This window comes from Triticum aestivum, chromosome 4B (assembly GCF_018294505.1).
Source record: "Triticum aestivum cultivar Chinese Spring chromosome 4B, IWGSC CS RefSeq v2.1, whole genome shotgun sequence".
Classification (NCBI taxonomy): Eukaryota; Viridiplantae; Streptophyta; class Magnoliopsida; order Poales; family Poaceae; genus Triticum; species Triticum aestivum.
This window is the reverse complement of record NC_057804.1, coordinates 603,826,807-603,836,484: the sequence shown is the minus strand read 5'-3', so window position 1 is coordinate 603,836,484 and position 9,678 is coordinate 603,826,807.

Sequence of the window (9,678 nt, the reverse complement as noted above, 5' to 3'; positions counted from 1 at the left end):
CGCGACAGAGAGGCCTCTCGGCCATCCACTCAAGCTGCACCCCGGCGTCGCTCAAAAAATACCAAGGCACGGGGAAATGCGCCAGACCTACGAGATATATTGGAGGACAAGGCAAGGCAAACAATATTGATCTATGGATCGCGTGGGCGCCCCATTGCACGTAACAATAACCGTCATGCCGGATATGGCAAATACGGCCAGGCCAAACAGACCAGACAAAGCTCATTTGAGCTATGATCGTGATATAGCCCAGTACGGAGGCGCCGCACACCCACTATGCTTCATAGATGAAGTAATGGATCATCAAATCCCCGATGGTTTTAAAACCGTAAACATTGAATCATACGATGGCACAACAGATCCTGCGGTATGCATCGAGGATTATCTCCTTCATATCCACATGGCCTGCGGTGATGATCTACACGCTATCAAATACCTCCCACCCAAGCTTAAAGGACCAGCTCGGCATTGGCTTAATAGCTTGCCAGCAGAGTCAATTGGTTGCTGGGAGGACCTGGAAGCCGCATTCCTCGACAATTTCCAGGGCACCTATGTGCGACCACCAGACGCCGATGACCTAAGCCACATAATTCAGCAGCCACAGGAATCGGCCAGACAATTCTGGACACGGTTCCTAACCAAGAAAAATCAAATAGTCGACTGTCCGGACGCAGAGGCCCTTGCAGCCATCAAACATAATATCCGTGATGAATGGCTTGCCCGGCACCTAGGACAAGAAAAGCCAAAATCCATGGCAGCCCTCACAACACTCATGACCCGCTTTTGCGCGGGAGAAGACAGCTGGCTAGCTCGTAGTAATAACATGACCAAGAGCCCTGGTAATTCGGATACCAAGGACAACAATGGCAGGTCGCGTCGCAACAAGCACAAGCGCCGCATTAACGGCGACAATGCTGAGGATATGGCAGTTAATGCCGGATTCAGAGGCTCTAAACCTGGTCAGCGGAAAAAGCCATTCAAAAGAAACACTCCGGGCCCGTCCAGTTTGGACCGAATACTCGATCGCTCGTGCTAGATACATGGCACCCCAGACAAACTAGCCAATCACACCAACAGGGATTGTTGGGTGTTCAAGCAGGAAGGCAAGTTAAGTGACAAAAACAGAGACAAGGGGATGCATAGCGATGACGAGGAGGAGCCCCGGCCACCGAACAATAGCGGACAGAAGGGCTTATCACCACAAGTGCGGACGGTGAACATGATATACGCAACCCACATCCCCAAAAGGGAGCGGAAGCGTGCACTCAGGGACGTATATGCGTTGGAGCCAGTTGCCCAAAGTTCAACCCGTGGTCCTCCTGCACGATCACCTTTGATCGAAGGGACCACCCCACTAGCATCCACCATGGCGAATTCGCCGCATTAGTTCTAGACCCAATCATTGATGGATTTCATCTCACTAGAGTCCTTATGGACGGCGGCGGCAACCTGAACCTGCTTTATCAGGATACAATGCGAAAAATGGGCATAGATCCCTCAAGGATCAAACCCACAAAGACGACCTTTAAAGGCGTCATACCAGGTGTAGAGGCCAATTGTACAGGCTCAGTTACACTCGAAGGGGTCTTCGGATCCCCGGATAATTTCCGAAGCGAGGACTTAATCTTCGACATAGTCCCGTTCCGCAGTGGCTATCACGCACTGATCGGACAAACCGCATTTGCAAAGTTCAATGCGGTGCCGCACTACGCATACCTCAAGCTCAAGATGCCAGGCCCTCGAGGAGTCATCACGGTCAATGGAAACACCGAATGCTCTCTCCGAACAGAGGAGCATACAGCGGCCCTCGCGGCGGAAGTACAAAGTAGCCTCTCAAGGCAATTCTCCAGTCCGGCTATTAAACGTCCGGACACCGTCAAGCGCGCCCGGAGTAACCTACAGCAAGACCGCCTGGCACATTTCGAGCAAGTGTAGCAGTGCGGCCCCAACCCCAGCCCTCGCGAAATTGCGAAACCAGTACTACAGGTACATAATTATGCTCTGTAAATACCATGGGCATAAGGGGAGGGGAACAACCACGGCACACCCAAAATGCGGCTCAACCGCACTAGGGGCTCCTGATTTTGTCATTCTTTTTTTCTTACTTTCAGGACTCCACTATCCGGAAGGCCTGTCCGGCAGTACAATCGCCGAACACACGATGCAACAGCCAGGGAGGCAGCAAGCTACGTCGAATGTCCAGGTGGTCTCTATAATGAGCTAAATACCTGTCTTACATAAAATCTCGCCGCTTGCCCCTGGAGGGGGACATGTCAAATAATCCCATCCCTTGCTTACCGCACTATTTGTATCATTCTGCTTTCACAGCAGCCTTTTAATAAACAATACATAGCTCTTGTCTATTATTGCATTCATTTTTTATGTAAATATGTTCAGTTATGACATTATGCAACCGTACACTTTGGTACGGCCAATACACTAGGGGCTTAAGTACCCCAGAATATGGTGTGAGAAGTCCGAACACTATCACGAGTGCGGCACCCCGAACTTATAGCATTATATGCATCGGCTCCGAATCATGTCTTGGGTCAATAGTTGGGTTTGCCCGGCTCCCATGTTTTGGTACCTTACGTTCCATTATATCGGCTAAGGTAGCGCTGGGAGAACTACTGTGATTGTGCCCCGGTTGAGCTGGGTTAAGCACCTCAGTAGAGAAAGCTAAAGCTGACCGTCATGATAGGGCGAGAGCCGGTCGCTGTTCGAGAGGTTTCGAGTCCCTAAAGACTTATGCCGCTTAGAGCGAGGAGCTGGCTTTGTCCGGCCTAGGCATGGATAGCGCCCTGAACTCGGTCTTCCGAATACTAGGGGCTTCGCCGAAATTTAAAATTATAGAATTCTATGGCTAAGTGAGAGTGATAAAGCATTATAGTCCGATTGCCTTGTTCGTTGTGCTGAGCGCCTCCCTCGAAGGACCCAAGAATAGGAACAAGAGCACTCAGGTTTATCCCGAACACCCCAGCACTAGTGGCATGGGGGTAGAAGCCGGCGACTCGCCATCTCTCAGATTTAATAAACGGCCGCATAGAAGGTAATATTTTAAATTCAAAAAGCGTTGCTTAGCGCATATGAACAAGTTTTCAGCGCACAGGATAACACGAGCGAGGTTAATCAAAAATTACATACTTGGGACATTCACCCGCCACAAGGCGGGCACCCTTCAGGACGCCCTCATAATACATCTCGGGCTTACGATGCTCCTTGCCCTCCGGTGGCCCATCTGTCACCAGCTTCTCAGCATCCATCTTACCCCAATGTACTTTAACACGGGCAAGGGCCCTACGGGCACCTTCGATGCATACAGAGCGCTTGATGACTTCTAGCCGTGGACACACATCCGCCAGCCGCCTCACCAGCCCAAAGTATCTCCCACGCATGACCTCCCCAAGCCATAGCCGGACTATAAGGCCCTTCATGGCCTATTCGGCTTCCTTATGGAGCTCGACCAGCTGCTTCAGCTGGTCGCTCAAGGGCACCGGGTGTCCGGCCTCCACATACTGGGACCAGAACACCTTCTCCGTCGAGATCCCTTCCTCGACTCGGTAGAATGCGGCAGCATCGGACACACTACGGGGCAGATCTGCGAATGCTCCTGGAGAGCTCCGGACTCGGGTAAGTAACAAGTAATTCACTTTCACGTGCTTGCTTTGCATAAAGAATGCCTTACCCGCCGCTATCTTCTTCACCGCCTCAATTTCCTGGAGGGCTTTTTGGGCTTCGGCCTTGGCAGATTTGGCGCTCTCAAGGGCTGTGGCAAGCTCAGACTCTCGAGTCTTTGAGTCAAGCTCCAAACTCTCGTGTTTTTTCACAAGAGCATGGAGCTCTTGCTGCACCTCCGCCACCCGCGCCTCCTGCTTTTCTCGCTCGGTGCGCTCCACGGCCGCATTGTCTTCGGCCTTGGATAGCGCTTCCTTCTGGGTCGCCACCTCGGTTGTGGCCCCTGTAATACTCACGTTGGTCCTGTCATTATTTGCAACCAGATCTTTTTATATACTTACATAAGGTATTACTTACCTTCCTTGTCCTTGAGCTGCTTCTTGGCAAGGCCAAGCTCGTTCTCGGACCACTCGAGGCTCTGCTTTAATGCATCAACCTCCGCAGTCAGTGCGGCAGAGGTCAGCAGCGCAGCCTGCATTCCCATATTGACATACTTATGTTAGACTCCTGCGTATATCTTTTCAGATCCTCAGTTCGGCTTTTCTTTCCGAACACCAAACTGAGCATCAGGGGCTACTGTCTATGCGGTAATATTTTTACACATCTTAAATACATACCTCAAAGCCTGTTAGAAGGCTGGCACAGGCTTCCGTCAGCCCGCTCTTAGTGGACTGAACCTTCTGGATCACCGCACTCATAATAGTGCAGTGCTCCTCGTCAATGGAGGCGCCGTTAAGCACCTCCAACAAATTATCCAGTGCCTCCAGTTGGACGGAGGTCACCGGCATCGTAGGCTTGCCCCTCTTACTAAGGGGCCGCCTGCCGGACTCCGGAACCACTGAAGGTTCCGGTGCGGTGTCCGGCCCAGGGCCGGACTTAGAGCCCTTTGGGGTTTTATCCCCTTTGCGCCTGGAGTCCGGAGGTCGCCTTGCGGTGCCTCTAGGACCACCTCCTCCTGGCTTGGCCCCTTTTGGGACTCCACCTCGGCATCGTCCGTAGGGAGAGGGGAGGTAGCAGTCAGGAGTGAAAGACTGTTTACATCCGACGGGTCCAGGGAGCCGCTCGACGAAGCGTCGAGCCGGGCCTTGGGCGGACTGCATGATTATATTCGGCGTCAGAAGATACTGTGAAGGAACGCCATGAGTTATTCTAGTATCCGGATACTTACGATTTTTCCAGGGGCTTGGCCCTGGATAGCCACCCCTCTTTACCGTCGTCGGTGTCGGTGGAGTAGTCCGGAGGAAGGGTCCTTCCCTTCTTGGACCCTCCGGCCCACCTGGTTGGGGTGGCCTTCCTTTTCTTTCCTCCCCCCGTTGGAGGGGGAGAGGCCTCTTCTTCCTCCTCCCCGTCTTCGTGGGAGGAGTGCGCTTAGGAGTCATCGGACGATGAATCCGACACCACCAGGCACCGGGCACTCTTTCGAGTTCCCGTGGTCTTCTTGGCCTTCTTCTCCGGCACCACGTAAGGTGCCGGAACCAGCAGTTTCGCCAAGCGGGCATCTGCTGGGCCTTCGGGCAAAGGAGCCGGACAGTCGATCCCTCAAGGATCAAACCCACAAAGACGACCTTTAAAGGCGTCATACCAGGTGTAGAGGCCAATTGTACAGGCTCAGTTACACTTGAAGGGGTCTTCGGATCCCCGGATAATTTCCGAAGCGAGGACTTAATCTTCGACATAGCCTCGTTCCGCAGTGGCTATCACGCACTGATCGGACAAACCGCATTTGCAAAGTTCAATGCGGTGCCGCACTATGCATACCTCAAGCTCAAGATGTCAGGCCCTCGAGGAGTCATCACGGTCAATGGAAACACCGAACGCTCTCTCCAAACAGAGGAGCATACAGCGGCCCTCGCGGCGGAAGTACAAAGTAGCCTCTCAAGGCAATTCTCCAGTCCGGCTATTAAACATCCGGACACCGTCAAGCGCGCCCGGAGTAACCTACAGCAAGACCGCCTGGCACGTTTCGAGCAAGTGTAGCAGTGCGGCCCCAACCCCAGCCCTCGCAAAATTGCGAAACCAGTACTACAGGTACATAATTATGCTCTGTAAATACCATGGGCATAAGGGGAGGGGCACAACCACGGCACACCCAAAATGTGGCTCAACCGCACTAGGGGCTCCCGATTTTGTCATTCTTTTTTTCTTAATTTCAGGACTCCACTATCCGGAAGGCCTGTCCGGCAGTACAATCGCCGAACACACGATGCAACAGCCAGGGAGGCAGCAAGCTACGTCGAATGTCCAGGTGGTCTCTATAATGAGCTAAATACCTGTCTTACATAAAGTCTCGCCGCTTGCCCCTGGAGGGGGACATGTCAAATAATCCCATCCCTTGCTTACCGCACTATTTGTATCGTTCTGCTTTCACAACAGCCTTTTAATAAACAATACATAGCTCTTGTCTATTATTGCATTCATTTTTATGTAAATATGTTCAGTTATGACATTATGCAACCGTACACTTTGGTACGGCCAATACACCAGGGGCTTAAGTACCCCAGAATATGGTGTGAGAAGTCCGAACACTATCACGAGTGCGGCGCCCCGAACTTATAGCATTATATGCATCGGCTCCGAATCATGTCTTGGGTCAATAGTTGGGTTTGCCCGGCTCCCATGTTTTGGTACCTTACGTTCCGTTATATCGGCTAAGGTAGCGCTGGGAGAACTACTGTGATTGTGCCCCGGTTGAGCTGGGTTAAGCACCTCAGTAAAGAAAACTAAAACTGACCGTCATGATAGGGCGAGAGCCGGTCGCTGTTCGAGAGGTTTCGAGTCCCTAAAGACTTATGCCGCTTAGAGCGAGGAGCTGGCTTTGTCCGGCCTAGGCGTGGATAGCGCCCTGAACTCGGTCTTCCAAATACTAGGGGCTTCGCAGAAATTTAAAATTATAGAATTCTATGGCTAAGTGAGAGTGATAAAGCATTATAGTCCGATTGCCTTGTTCGTTGTGCTGAGCGCCTCCCTCGAAGGACCCAAGAATGGGAACAAGAGTGCTCAGGTTTATCCTGAACATCCCAGCACTAGTGGCATGGGGGTAGAAGCCGGCGACTTGCCATCTCTCAGATTTAATAAACGGCCGCACAGAAGGTAATATTTTAAATTCAGAAAGCATTGCTTAGCGCATATGAACAAGTTTTCAGCGCACAGGATAACACGAGCGAGGTTACTCAAAAATTACATACTTGGAACATTCACCCGCCACAAGGCGGGCACCCTTCAGGACGCCCTCATAATACATCTCGGGCTTGCGATGCTCCTTGCCCTCCGTTGGCCCATCAGTCACCAGCTTCTCAGCATCCATCTTACCCCAGTGTACTTTAACACGGGCAAGGGCCCTACGGGCGCCTTCGATGCATACAGAGCGCTTGATGACTTCAAGCCATGGACACGCATCCGCCAGCCGCCTCACCAGCCCAAAGTAGCTCCCACGCATGACCTCCACAGGCCATAGCCGGACTATAAGGCCCTTCATGGCCTATTCGGCTTCCTTATGGAGCTCGACCAGCTACTTAAGCTGGTCGCTGAAGGGCACCGGGTGTCCGGCCTCCACATACTGGGACCAAACACCTTCTCCGTCGAGATCCCTTCCTCGACTCGGTAGAATGCGGCGGCATCGGACACACTACAGGGCAGATCTGCGAATGCTCCTGGAGAGCTCCGGACTCGGGTAAGTAACAAGTAATTCACTTTCACGTGCTTGCTTTGCATAAAGAATGCCTTACCCGCCGCTATCTTCTTCACCGCCTCAATTCCCTGGAGGGCTTTTTGGGCTTCGGCCTTGGCAGATTTGGCGCTCTCAAGGGCCGTGGCAAGCTTGGACTCTCGAGTCTTTGAGTCAAGCTCCAAACTCTCGTGTTTTTTCACAAGAGCATGGAGCTCTTGCTGCACCTCCGCCACCCGCGCCTCCTGCTTTTCTCGCTCGGTGCGCTCCACGGCCGCATTGTCTTCGGCCTTGGATAGCGCTTCCTTCAGGGTCGCCACCTCGGTTGTGGCCCCTGTAATACTCACGTTGGTCCTGTCATTATTTGCAACCAGATCTTTTTATATACTTACATAAGGTATTACTTATCTTCCTTGTCCTTGAGCTGCTTCTTGGCAAGGCTGAGCTCGTTCTCGGACCGCTCGAGGCTCTGCTTTAATGCATCGACCTCCGCAGTCAGTGCGGCAGAGGTCAGCAGCACAGCCTGCATTCCCAAATTGACATACTTATGTTAGACTCCTGCGTATATCTTTTTAGATCCTCAGTTCGGCTTTTCTTTCCGAACACGAAACTGAGCATCAGGGGCTACTGTCTATGCGCTAATATTTTTACACATCTTAAATACATACCTCAAATCCTGTTAGAAGGCTGGCACAAGCTTCCGTCAGTCCGCTCTTGGTGGACTGAACCTTCTGGATCACCGCACTCATAATAGTGCGGTGCTCCTCGTTGATGGAGGCGCCGTTAAGCACCTCCAGCAAATTATCCGGTGCCTCCGGTTGGACGGAGGTCACCGGCGTCGTAGGCTTGCCCCTCTTACTGGGGGGCCGCCTGCCGGACTCCGGAACCACTGAAGGTTCCGGTGCGGTCGGCCCAGGGCCGGACTTAGAGCCCTTTGGGGTTTTATCCCCTTTGCGCCTGGAGTCCGGGAGGTCGCCTTGCAGCGCCTCCAGGACCACCTCCTCCTGGCTTGGCCCCTTTTGGGCCTCCACCTCGGCATCGTCCGTAGGGTGAGGGGAGGTAGCAGTCGGGAGTGAAAGACTGTTCAGATCCGACGGGTCCAGGGAGCCGCTCGACAAAGCGTCGAGCCGGGCCTTGGGCGGACTGCATGATTATATTCGGCGTCAGAAGATACTGTGCAATAAAGGAACGCCATGAGTTATTCTGGTATCCGCATACTTATGATTTTGCCAGGGGCTTGGCCCTGGATGGCCACCCCTCTTTACCGTCGTCGGCGTCGATGGAGTAGTCCAGAGGAAGGGTCCTTCCCTTCTTGGACCCTCCGGCCCCCTTGGTTGGGGTGGCCTTCCTTTTCTTTCCTCCCCCCGTTGGAGGGGGAGAGGCCTCTTCTTCCTCCTCCCCGTCTTCGTGGGAGGAGTGCGCTTCGGAGTCATCGGACGATGAATTCGACACCACCAGGCGTCGGGCACTCTTTCGAGTTCCCGTGGTCTTCTTGGCCTTCTTCTCCGGCACCACGTAAGGTGCCGGGACCAGCAGCTTCGCCAAGCGGGCATCTGCTGGGCCTTCGGGCAAAGGAGTCGGACAGTCGATCTGTCCGGACTTCTTCTGCCAGTCCTGTCAAAGGAACCGGAGCTTAGATCCCGCATAGAGTCAAAATATGAAAAACAAGTATCCCATAAAGGGTAAAACAAGCTTACTACGCTGGCTTGGCGCTTCACGTAGAATCCACGATCCTCGGTAATGGGATGGGGAACCTCGGCGCCCTTGAATAGCACCTTCCAGGCATCCTCGTGCATTGTGTCAAAGAGCCTGGACAAAGTTTGGTGCTGGGCCGGGTCGAACTCCCACAAGTTGAAAGCCCGTCATCACACGGTAGGATCCGACGGAGGAGCATGACCTGGACTACGTTGACAAGTTTAACCTTCTTGTCCACCAGGTTCTGGATGCATGTTTGGAGTCCGGTCAGCTCTCCCAAATTACCCCACGACAGGCCCTTCTTTTACCAGGAGGTGAGCCGTGCGGGGAAGCCGGATTGGAATTCGGGGGCCGCCGCCCATTCAGGGTCACGCGGCTCGGTGATGTAGAACCACCCCGATTGCCACCCTTTGATGGTTTATTGAAAGAGCCCTCGAGCCATGTGACATTGGGCATCTTGCCCACCATGGCACCTCTGCACTCCGCTTGTTGGCCGCCCACTACCTTTGGCTTGACATTGAAGGTCTTCAACCATAAGCCAAAGTGGGGCATGATGCGGAGGAAGGCCTCGCACACGATGATAAACACCGAGATGTTGAGGATGAAGTTCGAGGCCAGATCGTGGAAATCTAGGTCGTAGTAGA